This window comes from Ranitomeya variabilis, chromosome 6 (assembly GCF_051348905.1).
Source record: "Ranitomeya variabilis isolate aRanVar5 chromosome 6, aRanVar5.hap1, whole genome shotgun sequence".
NCBI lineage: Eukaryota > Metazoa > Chordata > Amphibia > Anura > Dendrobatidae > Ranitomeya > Ranitomeya variabilis.
Genome location: NC_135237.1, coordinates 517915435 through 517929442, shown reverse-complemented (window position 1 = coordinate 517929442; position 14008 = coordinate 517915435).

Here is a 14008-nt window from a genome sequence, read left to right as displayed (position 1 = left end):
GTAACCATAGAGGTCTCAAGGACCTCTATGGTTACCTTCCTGATGCATCGCCGACCCCCGATCATGTGACGGGGGTCGGCGATGACTTCATTTCCGGCCGCCCGGCCGGATGCGGTAGTTAAATGCCGCTGTCTGCATTTGACAGCGGCATTTAACAGGTTAATAGCGGCGGGTGAATAGCGATTTCACCCGCCGCTATTGCGCGCACATGTCAGCTGTACAAAACAGCTGACATGTTGCGACTCACCGCCGGAGCGCACATCAAAGCAGGGGACCCGACATGCGCAGTACATGTACGGCGCATGTCGCGAAAGGGTTAAAAGAAAATTAGTTTATTACAATAAGAGTTTGTTCACATAACCTTATAATATGGCCTAGAACTATCAGGTGTCTTATCAGGGCCCAATATTATACCATGGGGCAGAGCAGATCTGCAATTTTTTTCTCATACTAATTCGGCATGAGAAAGAAAAATCACAGCAACTGGCCACCTCCTGATGGTCACCATCAAGAATATCCGTGAAGTGACCAGATTAAGGCCATTATCATTCTTCACCGTGGTTCAGCTGGACGTGGCTCTTCTTTAGTACATGATGTTCACGAAGGAGTTACAAAAGCATTCTTTTACAAAGCAGATATTCTATTTATTGTTCAAATTGTTTTTATTGAAAATGTTCTAATTATTATACAAAATGGAGTTAAACAACATGAAGGAAAAGAAAAGGAAAAATATGGGGAGACAAGGGAAAATAAAGGAAATCGGGGGACGGAACTATCGCAAAGCAATAACAGTTATTCTATCTCTGATACATGTACCAAGAGATATTAACGTCAAGGGTAAGACAGTGTGAAAGAAATGATAATTCCATTATCTCACCACCTTGATAGTTTCATTGTCAAATATTATGTAAGCTAGCTAAATATGTTCCTGATCAGGGCTGCCAAAAGGAATTTCAGGACCCCATAATGGCAACATTTTCGGGCTCCCTTGAGACTCCTTCCAGGCTTCACCCCAGTTCTGCCTCCACCCAAGCCCCTCCTACACCCCTCAAACTTTCCACAGCCCCACCACCCACTCTTGGAAAAACTCTTCTGCCCCATCCTCACCAATCACATAGTAACAGTTCCCATGGAACCATATCACAAAACTATCAGCTTTTGTTTTGACCAACAGATTATTTAAGCCTGCCACCACGACAAGGTAGACTCTTTTGGCAGGGCCCTACACTACTCTAACATATTAACCATTTCTTAAAATATCCAATAATCTTTTTGGGTATATTTTTCTTTATTTTTCTTTAAGGGAATGTGTCTCATACATTTTTTAAGCTAATTGAAATCAGATTGTGATAATCTTTTGTATAATCTGTATTTCTGATTGCAGATTATTGTATTCTGTTTCCTGTACATTTATGGAAGCTGCTATCTTGGCTGTTTGGGGATTTGGACATTGTACATATACATGTGTATATATATCATAAGACATTATAGGGGACTCTATTTCATTGGGAGAGATTTCTATTCATGTTCGCATGTTTAGTGACATGCAGATGTCATTGTGCAGGAAGGGGGAAGAGGTGGGCTGTGACACTACCTACTGTGAATGGTGGATTCTGTTATCTCTCATTGTAATCCTGCTTCTTATGATCATGAGGTGACTGCTAATAAGGGATCTCTTCTGGACATGCCAGTCTATTAGAAAAGTCATTTCTGTTTATTTATTATTTTATTATATATGGGGTGACATACTTTAAAGTAAATTCTTGCAAAACTTTCAACTATGATTAAAAGGATTTGCCATGTTCTGGTTATTGTTGATGAATGTGTTTGAGATTATAGGGCTCTTACTAACATGGCATTTCTTGAATTTCAGCACCAAATATGAAATATGGTAAATATAAATATAGGTTATGCTGAATTTCTGAACTAAATGCCTTTTAATCATCTCATATACTTGTAGATTGTGAGCCCTCGCGGGCAGGGTCCTCTGTCCTCCTGTACCTGTCGTGACTTGTATTGTTTAAGAGAATTTTACTTGTTTTTATTATGTATACCCCTCCTCACATGTAAAGCGCCATGGAATAAATGGCGCTATAATAAAAAAATTATAATAATATACACATTGGTTAATAGTAACCAGAGAGTTGCCAATGCTCAAAACATAAAAGCTTCATAACACATTCCCACTAAATATTTTGCTAACTAAATCTATTTTCATAAGAGTCATTTAGTTAAATCCTTTGGTCAATTACATAAAGTGCAAAATTACAGTGCCAATAAGAAAAGAGAAAAGAAACAAAGAAAACAGACAAAACAAAGACAGTATATAAAACCTATCAACACAATGAAAATAAGGTCATTTTGTGAGATCAGAGAAACATAATATAAAAACAACAAAGAGTATTGTTCACAATGTAAGGAACTGAACCATGTCCGACCACCTCTTTGCTTCTGCTCACCGGGAACATACACTCATAAGGGCAGTAATGCCCTGATGGCGGCCCTGTTCCTGCCTATTGTGAAATTACACTTGTTGACAACCTAGACTTCATGAAGCATGTAGATAGTCTGCATAGATCATGGAATATCAGACATCCATTCCTGGCTACCTATAGTTGACATTTCATCTAAGTCCTCACTCACTCTTTATTTAAGGGAAACTGTCATCCCCTGGGACATATATGACCTATTAATATGGGCACACAGGTAATAGGTACTAGTGCTACTTGTATGCCTCATATTACAGGTCTTGTTGTGGAGAATTGTTATATTCTGTCTTTATGTTAATGATTTCTTCCAGGCTCTGGGGCGTTCGTTGCCTGGAAGAAATCCCTGCCCTCTGTCCTCATTACAATACTACCCTGCTCCCATCGGTGTCAGTTATGTCCCCGTAATCCTGCGCCCTGCACCTTATCATACCTTTTGTATGAAAAAGCTCTGTAATTAATACTATCCCATAGCCCTATTCCTAAAGGAAATGAACGGGTAGAGCTATCCGATAGCGCTATTCCTCAATGTTCCTGAGCGTAAGCTATTTCACATGCTTGAGCGCACTTGGGAACTGCCCCCAAGGCCCTGCCCATGCCCAATGTTTGGTCCATAGACCGCGGCTAGGAGTTAGTCCCGCTTTTGTGTACAAAATTTTTTGGCTTTTACAATTGTTAAAAAGCTTAACAAAAGACTTCTTTGTACACACAGTTGACAGTAAACCATTTGTCAACATTAGGAATAAATTTACCTTGCTTCTGTGTCTCAAGTATTTTGACCCTTATTTGTTGGCTTTTCCTTCCCCTGGAGAAAGCCACATATAACTGCCCGCGTGAAAACACTGAGAGATGCAAATAAATTCCTACAATATCCAAGGACTGTCCCTGAGATTTATTGATGGTCATTTTAAAAGCCAACATGACAGGAAACTGATGCCGTCGCATCTGAATTGGCAAGTTTTTATATTTGGAAATCAGGTCAATTTTTGGTATAAGAACTGTCTGACCCTTTGCTTTTCCATTTAAAGCAAGGGCATGAATAACGTTTGCTTTTAAGCTTTTAACATAAAGCCTTGTATTATTACAAAGGCCATGCTTTATGTTAAGATTATGCAGGAGCATAATTATAGCTCCTGGTTTCAGCTTTAGTTCATGAGGAGGCATCCCAGTGGGATTCAAAGAGTTAAGAAACTCTACAGGGTAATCTGTGAGAATCACACCCTTCTCTTCCGCAATTGTGTCGACGGAGCGATATGTTGAGTGTTCACCTTGAACTTGACTAAGAATTTTGTCGATCAAGGCCTGAACGTCATCATTCAATGGCGTAAGAATTGCTTTATTGGCAATTGCTTCTACCGTTGCATCGGTAATCTCAATTGAGTTGCCAAAAATAGCTGTAATTAAATCACCCTCTTCAATAAAAGAATTTGGGATTTCAATTGTGTCTTCTGGTAGAACATATACATTGGACAACTCTCCATTGCCAAGTTTCAGTAACCATAAGTTGTATCCAACTTCTTCCTGAGACGTTCTCATATTCTGTTGTAACTGGTACCATGAAAACTGATTCCAGGATTTTGAGTATTTAATGGTGGACTGTACAATTTGGGCACTTTTTCCACCTTCCACTATTGGTAGGGTTTGACGAAAGTCACCACCGTTTATGAAAACTTTTCCACCAAATGGTCTTCTTTTTCCACATATTTCTTGGAAAAAATTATCCACAGCGTTCATATTAAAACAGGGAGTCATTGTTACTTCGTCCCAAATAACGAAAGATGACTCCCTAAGCTCCTTTGCTTGAAGCGAGGTTGGCTTAATTTTTGACACTGTGGTCTCATTTGTTGTAATTCCAAGGCCAAACTTGGAATGGTAGGTGCTACCCTTTTGTAGTAATGTAGCCGCCAATCCAGTGGAGGCTACAGAGCAAATATACTTCTTTTCTGCTTGTAGTGTCTTGTGCAAGCAGTTGTACAAAAATGTCTTCCCACTGCCTCCTGGGCCATCCAGAAAAAAACAGTGTGAGCTAGTGTCGTCTGGCTGTGATGCAGCATTGACTGCTTGCATAATTGCATCGAAAGCTGATTTCTGAGCTTCATTACGCATAGCTTTCAATAGCTCAGCCTCCTGCTTTATTACGGCATAATTCAGTTGGTCCAGTATTTCATCTGGAACATTTACTGGAGTTGGCAATCCGTAGTCAGCACAGGACTTTTTACTGCTTAAGAGCACTTCATTAATATCACGAAGAGCCAGTTGCTCAGCAATTTCTGGAGTATACCGCCTGGTGTAATCTTCCATAAATTCGTTTTTATATTTTTGCCATAATGCCAATGGTTTAGCTGGTTCACTATATACACAAAGCATAGCAAATAATTTGCGAAGTTGGTAGGGCATTGGGAAAGCGATTGCATCTGTTATACCATCTTCCCATTGGAAATCATCTTCCAAAACATGGAGATCAATGCACGCATTTTTATACGTGTCATGTACGACTCCATTGACAGTCCTTAAGTCAGCATAAGACTTTGCTCCTCTTATGTGAATTAAAAGGTGTCTTTGGTAATACAGCTCACCATCTGTTAAAGAAACTGTATACATTCGGGCAATTGTTTTCCCAAATTGAGCCCGTCGTTTTTTCAATCCTTCTGGTACAGCTTTTCTATCCAAGACATAGTGTTTAGGGATTTCACTGTACAAATACTGATGGGCAGAAGCGTCAACTCTGTTTAGCTCAAAATAAGCTTGCAGAGTAGAGGCTATTGAGTCCGAAATAACCATATCCACATTACCATCTTCGATAAACACTTGCTGCATGTTTTCAAGGTGAACAGCAAGCCTTTTAATGGTATGTGAAGCATCATGCATTTTATTTTTTCTGATTCTCCACATACCCTCAGGGGTGCTTACAGTGTATACCGCTTATATTCCAGTTTTAATGTATCAAACTTGATATTGGTACAGTCATGTCCTTTGTATACATATTTGAAAAGATATTTAACACTTTTTATTGAAGCACATATCTCAACATTGATATGGCAGTTGTACTTGAGTAAAAAATAGGGATTTTATGGGACTACCCATCTATTGTCGATTTCTCGCTTTCCTCGTCTGGTTTTCCCAGTATTGCGTCGACGGTACTGTGGGTAACCATCAACATTGGGGTTTGTCGCTGTATTAAATTCCTTTGGGAATTTTTTGGCGCATTGACCATCTGTCATGCATATAGCACCAGGTTGATCTTCGCCACATGGGCCATGAATCATGAGCTTCATTACTGCCTCATGCAGCTTTGGATTTGCTGTCCCATTTGAGATTTCATCAGAGCCCAATTTGTCAATTATTTCTTTGTCCCTCGGTTTATCTTCCTCTCCGAGGATTAAGAGCATGTGAGCGTGTGGTAGTTCACGCTTTTGAAATTCTATTATATGCACATGGGCAACTACACGGCTAAAAATGTGTTTTTTCAAAATCTCGTTAAGCACTGCTTGGAGTTTGATTTTAAATACCCATGCAACCAAATCTGGTCTGAACTCTGGCCTTTGCGATGGTTCTATGATTTCAGTAATTTCTTTCCACTTTGGGTTACAGGTCATCGTAACAAAAAGATCTGGCTTTCCGAATTTTCGAACAATTGTCATGACGTCTTGGTAATTTTGTTGCATAGCTCTTGGGCTTCCAATGAAAGTGGACGGTAAAATTACTGATGTCCCAGCTTTTAGCCCTTGGTGTAATGCAGCATTATGGATGTGATCCATAACGCCGGCATAACTGTTGAAGCATAATGCCTTTTGATTTTGTTTTATATAGTCGATCCTGTCGGATTCCATTTTGACGTAACTGTCAATGATAAACTGTTGTGTCAACTTCCCAGCATTTAAAAGGGGATTGAACTCATCACGAATGGCAAGCCTGTATGCATAGTACTACAACAGGGTGATTTTTTTCTTGTCGATCTTGATCCACTGGTATGGATGGTAGATGAATGTCACCAATTCCTTGATGTTGCACACTTAGGGCAATTGGAGTTGTCAAATATATTGTCCATCCATTGTCCCTATATGGGAATAGAAGTGGATATGTCATTGCATCACGCTTTCTGTAGAGAAAGCTGATTTGAACAGTTTGGTTTTCACTTTTGAGGTGAACTCAGATGTCCCTATTAAATAGGGGTTCACCCATTGCATTTTGATAAATTATAGCTACTTCATTGCACCTTGGTGCATTGTAGCTCCTCTGGTCATCATTGTAGTCATTTATAATTGGCATTGTTATTTCGAGTGGATCGCGATTTTCTAATTCAGCAATCCTCTCTTCCTCTATTTCAAATTCCCTCATAATTGTGAAGGCGCTTGCAAGTGGGTTAATTGCTTTCATTTTCTCTCCAAGAGATGATGGTAGTGCTGGGAGGCACTTTTTATTTGCTTGACGTTTTGTACTTATTGCTTCTTCACTGTCCAAGATATAAATCTGGGCAAACTTGGGAGTACTACCCACAGCGGGATGCAATGGGGCAGTCATTTGGTAAATTTGTCCATGAATTTGAAAACAGTATGGACCATGCCCAGTAGGAGGTGGCGCTACTTGTGCTTCCATTGATGCCAGTGCCTTATATTAGCCATAAAGTTATTGGAGTGCTGATGTTCTCCTTTCATCAACTTGACTAATTGATCATCCATACGAATGGGATATAATTAGAAGCGCCCTCTCTTGCAGCAGTAAGAGAATGTTTTGTCCTGCGCCATATTCGTCTTTGAAATGTTTAGATTGGCAGAACTGACATCGAAATGTTAGTTCACCAGCATAGTGCTTATCAATTTGATTGAGAAGTCCTCTAGCAGCAAATGTAACTTGCCATCGTCGAGTGGCTCTTGCATTTTGGACACGTATTCTATCTTGTTTTCTTTTAAGTGAAATATGTGTATCACTTTGTGCATTGCGTGTTGCTCGATGTCGTGCAGCATTAGATGCTCCACGTGATTCAGTTAGTTCATTCGTTTCTCTTGCTCTGGCCGCCCTCTGTCGGGCTGCATCAGCAGTTCTTCGACAATTTCGTTTGTCTTCTGTTTCATTAAGATGCAGGTTACGCATCCGTATGCGATTCGCTTCTCTACATGCAGCAACGTGCTCAATTTGATCCATCTTTGCAATATTGCCTCACACAGTTGCCTAAGTGTTGCCTCACAATGTTGCCTCACAATGTTGCCTCACAGTGTTGCCTCACAGGCTAACGTTCAAAAAAGGCTTATGCCTTAACTCGCCACAAGGGAGAGCTCCTCTCCTTAGGTATCCATGGTTACGCCCACACAGTTATTTGATAGTGGTAGTAACTATGGATACCTAAGTTACCTAAGTTACTGTTCAGCTGTGGATGACTCATTGTGCACAGACACACGGACACGTACAAATTAGGCATATTAATAAAGACAGAAAATAACATTTCTCTACAACAAGACCATTAATATGAGGCATACAGGTAGGACTAGTACCTATTATATATAGGTAGGACTAGCTTAACATTTCTATTACATGTATGCCCATATTAATAGATCATATACGTCTCGGGAGGTGACAGATTCCCTATAAAGCATAAACACACATATATTAATTCTGTCCAGACCTACATCCCACCACAAGAAACACTCCGGAGTAATCCCTGGAGAATGCTATCTGTTGTGAATTCTGCTCTTGGGTTCCCTCCGGTGGTTGTTGGTAGTAATGCAGTTGTCCCTGGGTTGCAATCCTGGGCAGGTGTCCCTGCTGATTGCAGCTCTGACTGGGATATTTAGGTGTGCAGGATTCATTAGCCCTTGCCAGTTGTCCATTGTTCTTGGAGGTTTTGCATCTCTGTCTGGTTCCTCCTGCCCTGCTGCCAAATCAGCAAAGATAAGTGTCTGGTTTTGTTTCTGCAGCACACATGCTGTGTGCTTTACAATTCAGTACTATTCAATGTTTTTTCTTGTCCAGCTTAGACTGTGTTTGGATATTTCAGTCAAGTTGGATTCTCAGGAGATGCAGATATACATTCCATGTCTTTAGTTAGATGGTGGAATTTTTGTATTATCTGCTGTGGATATTTTTAGGGTTTTAATACTGACCGCTTAGTATTCTGTCCTATCCTTTCCTATTTAGCCAGTGTGGCCTCTTTTGCTAAATCCTGATTTCTGCCTGCGTGTGTCTTTCCTCTATTACTCACAGTCAATATTTGTGGGGGGCTGCCTATCCTTTGGGGTTCTGCTCTGAGGCAAGATAGAATTCCCATTTCCATCTATAGGGGTATTTAGTCCTCCGGCTGTGTCGAGGTGTCTAGGATGTGTTAGGTACACCCCACGGCTACTTCTAGTTGCGGTGACAGTTTAGGGTTTGCGGTCAGTACAGGATCCACCTACTCCTGAGAAAGTCTCATGCGGCTCCAAGGTCACCGGATCATAACAGCTATCATCCTCAGTGACACAGTGAGGGGCTACACACCCCCTTCTGCTCTTAGTCTATTTACTCATGTAACAGTGCTGCTCAAACTGTTGGGGTGCAGCTGTGGGAACCTATTTTCAGAGATGATGTCCTCCACCCAAGTCTCAAAAAGCTGAAAGGGTCTTCAGGAAAGGTGGGTAGTCGAGCTAGGCTATCAGACGGTCACCTCTGTAGCTGTGGTGTCATCTTTCCTATGATTCCATTCAGGGGTGGACAGGGGCAGGCATGTTATGGGTGCAACTTGTGCAACTGCATACAGGCCAAGATGTAAGGGGATCCATTTCCACCTCCAAAGCAGATGAAATTGTGCATTATGATGAGTTATTGGGCTGCAAAGGGTCCATATATTGTTCATGCACAGTGTCCCTCTTCTGTCTGTGTCTTCCAGTGGCTCCAATGTATAATTAATTTCCTGCAATGAGAATCACATCACATTAATAATTTCCAGGCAATCAAGCTCAATACAATCAGCCCTATCACTACCACTATGGGGTTTTGAAAAGTTGAGAGTAAATTGTTTAACCCAACTCCGATAAACCCAATACAGAAAAATGGATTCCATCCCTCTTTGGATATATCTCTAGCTTTTTGCTGGAGCTCCTTTACTTTATCCATGTTTCTCTATTGAATCATGTGCATCTTCAATCTAGGAGCAGCATTCCTCACCTATAACAGCACAAGTGCCCCTTCAATTGCTAACAAGCAGTCAAGAGCCATTCTCTTCTGAAGGGCTACCATCCTCATTCATTGACATCACAAGTAGAAGCTAATGGGGTGAAACCAACAACCAAAACTTTGGTGACATAAGAAGTAGTAGCTTATGGGGACAAAACTAACACCCCAAACATTCCATGAAATGACAAATAAGAGCTAATGTGGGCGGAGCCAACAACCATAACATTCCGCGACATCATATGACGCATCTAATGGGGGTGGAATCAACAATCCCATCACTCTAAGACATAACAAGGAGCAGCTAATGTGGGCGGAGCCAACAACCACCACATTCCGTGACATCACAAGTAGCAGCTAATGGGTGCGGAGCCAACAACTCACTTCCATTGAAGTACATTGCCCAGTAATATACTAGAGATCAAACAATAGGAATCCTACTAATGTGGGGAACATTTGAATAGCTTTACTACATATGGAGCTAATATGTATATACATCAGTGTTGTACAAGGATTTCCCAATATTGGTTGGATATATATTTTTGATCTGGACTGTATATTGCTATATGTCTCAATAACATCCGACAATTACAGAATTTTCTTCATGTTACATGTGTTCCCTTTACAGGATATAACTTTAATCTCCCAGATTTGGATGATTCTATAATAATTTATGGCCTAAAAATCGAAAAGTCGTCATGTTCCAGTTATGGCTGAGGGGATTCTCTCAATTATAACTAATCTATGGACCTGATGAGCAAGAAAGTCAGAAACCAATAAAATGTGATGGATAATCAGTAAATCATTGTCATTTCTGTACTTGAAGATAAATCCCGTCACATCCTATATATCTCTGTAGTATTGGAAGAAATGCTGTAAAATTTGGGCATCTCCTAATATGAGGGGTTCACTTAGGCTTGGACTGGCCCACCGGAGAACCGGAGGATTCTCTGGTGGGCCCAGGCACTGACACCTGCTGGCATACTTGCCAGCAGCTGCCTAGGGCCCCCACTGCTTCAAGGGCCCCCACTGCTCCAGGGGCCCCAAGCCAGTGGCTATGGAGCCCCTGAGTCAAGGGGGCCCACCCTGTGTCAGCCTAGCAGCAGCTGGAGACAGGATCCTGTCCCCGCTGCTAAAGCAAAATGAATACTCACGCTTCTCCACGCCCCTATGGGCGTGGAGAGGCGTGAATACCATTTCTCCTTAATAGCGGGCAGCGTTAGCCGCAGGGTGAGGCTAACGCTGCCCGCATGAAAAGTCCCACCACCGCACCGCACCACACACACGCACCGTCGGCAGTGGCACCACATACACACAGGCACACAGAATAAGACACACAGCGCAGTTCACCTCCTGGCAGCAGCAGCACATCCCGGCGTCCTTCCTGTCTGAGACAGCCCAGCTGGATGACGTCATCATCCAGCACGCTGTCTCACACAGAAAGCTGCCGGCAAAGAAGAGGCTGCAGGGAGGTGAGCTGTGCTGTGTGAGCGTGCCTGCGTGTCTGTGTGTGAGTGTGCCTGTGTCTGTGTGTGCCTGTCTGTGTGTGAGTGTGTGTCTGTGTGTGTGAGAGTGTGTCTGTGTGTGAGAGTATGTCTGTGTGTGAGAGTGTGTCTGTGTGTGAGAGTGTGTCTGTGTGTGTGTGTGTCTGTGTGTGCAGGCGTGTCTGTGTGTGCCTGCGTGTCTGTGTGTGTGTGTCTGTGTGTGAGTGTGCCTGCGTGTCTGTGTGTGAGTGTGCCCGTGTCTGTGTGCAAGTGTGCCTGCGTGTGAGTGTGCCTGCCTGTGAGTGTGCCTGCGTGTGAGTGTGCCTGCGTGTCTGTATGTGTGTGCCTGTGTGTGAGTGTGCCTGCATGTGTGTGCATGCGGGAGTGTGCCTGTGTCTGTGTGTTGGTGGGGAAGCACAATGATATTGGTGGGGGATGCAATAGTGCAGGAGATGGGCAATGATGGTGGTGGGGGAGACAGTGATGGAGGTGATGGGCAATGATGGCGGTGGGGGGAGACAATGATGGAGGTGATGGGCAATGATGGTGGGGGGCAATGATGGTGAGGGGAGGCAACGATGGAAGTGATGGGCAATGTTGGAGGTGATGGGCAATGAAGGTGAGAGGAGGCAATGATGGAGGCGATTGGGCAATGATGGTGGGGGAGACAATGATGGAGGTGATGGGCAATGATGGAGGTGATTAGGCAATGATGGAGGTGATGGGCAATGATGGTGGTGGGGGAGGCAATGATGGTGGGGGGAGGAAATGATGGTGGCAATAAGCAACGATGGTGGGGAGGCAATGATGGAGCTGATGGGCAATGATGGCAGTGGGGGCAGTGTTATGATTGACCTAGTGGTTAGAAGCACCCGGAATGACCTGATGAGCAAACTAGTAATACAGGACTAGCTCTGGGAAGTGGGAGCTCTGCTGACCGCAACCACTAATCCTATCACAACACACTAGAAATAGCCGTGGAGCGTACCTGACTCTGCCTAGACGCCTCTTCACAGCCTAAGAGCTAACTACCCCTAAAGATAGAAAATTAAGCCTAACTTGCCTCAGAGAAATTCCCCAAAGAAATAGGCAGCCTCCGACACATATTGACTGTGAGTTAAGATGGAAGTCACAAACATAGGAATGAAACAGGTTTCAGCAAAGGAGGCCAGACTTTACTAAACAGATTGAGGATAGAAAAGGTATCTTTGCGGTCAGCACAAAAATCTACAAAAAACCACGCAGAGTGTGCAAAAGAGACCCCCGCACTGACTCACAGTGCGGAGGTGCCACTCTGCATCCCAGAGCTTCCAGCTAACAAGACAAAATCATGATAGCAAGATGGAAAAGAAAACAGTGGTGAACAAATCAGCTAGCAGGGACTTAGCTTTTGCTGGAGTAGACAGGTCATCTGAAAGATCCAAGAGAAAACTGAACCAGTACTAGGACATTGACAGCTGGCATCAAGTAACGATCTGAGTGGAGTTAAATAGAGCAGCCAGCAAGAACTAAGCGAGGTCAGCTGAAGAAAGAACCTCAGAACCAGCAGCTCCACTCACAGCCACCAGAGGGAGTCCATGGACAGAACTCGCCGAAGTACCATTCCTGACCACAGGAGGGAGTTCGAGAACAGAATTCACAACAGTACCCCCCCTTGAGGAGGGGTCACCGAACCCTCACCAGAGCCCCCAGGACGATCAGGACGAGCCAAATGAAAGGCACGAACCAGATCGGCAGCATGAACATCAGAGGCAACAACCCAGGAATTATCCTCCTGACCATAACCTTTCCACTTGACCAGGTACTGAAGTTTCCGTCTCGAAATACGAGAATCCAAAATCTTCTCCACCACATACTCCAACTCCCCCTCAACCAACACCGGGGCAGGAGGGTCAACGGAGGGAACCATAGGAGCCACATATCTCCGCAACAACGACCTATGGAACACATTATGGATGGCGAAAGAAGCTGGAAGGTCCAAACGAAATGACACAGGATTAATAATTTCAGAAATCTTATAAGGACCAATGAAACGAGGCCTAAACTTAGGAGACGAAACCTTCATAGGAACATAACGAGACGACAACCAAACCAAATCCCCAACACGAAGTCGGGGACCAACACAGCGACGGCGGTTAGCGAAACGTTGAGCCTTCTCCTGGGACAATGTCAAATTGTCCACCACGTGAGTCCAAATTTGCTGCAAACTGTCCACCACAGAATCCACACCAGGACAATCCGAAGACTCAACCTGCCCGGAAGAAAAACAAGGATGGAAACCAGAATTATAGAAAAAAGGCGAAACCAAAGTGGCCGAGCTGGCCCGATTATTAAGGGCGAACTCAGCCAAAGGCAAGAAAGACACCCAATCATCCTGATCAGCAGAAACAAAGCATGTCAGATATGTTTCCAAAGTCTGATTGGTTTGTTCGGTTTGGCCATTTGTCTGAGGATGGAAAGCCGAAGAAAAAGACAAATCAATGCCCATCTTAGCACAAAAGGACCGCCAAAACCTTGAAACAAACTGGGAACCTCTATCCGACACGATGTTTTCCGGAATGCCATGCAAACGAACCACGTGCTGGAAAAACAATGGAACCAAATCGGAGGAGGAAGGCAATTTAGGCAAAGGTACCAAATGGACCATCTTAGAGAAGCGATCACAAACCACCCAGATAACCGACATCCTTTGAGAGACAGGGAGATCTGAAATAAAATCCATGGAAATATGCGTCCAGGGCCTTTTCGGGACCGGCAAGGGCAAAAGCAACCCACTGGCACGAGAACAGCAGGGCTTAGCCCGAGCACAAGTCCCACAGGACTGCACAAAAGAACGCACATCCCGTGACAAGGAAGACCACCAAAAGGATCTAGCCACCAAATCTCTGGTACCAA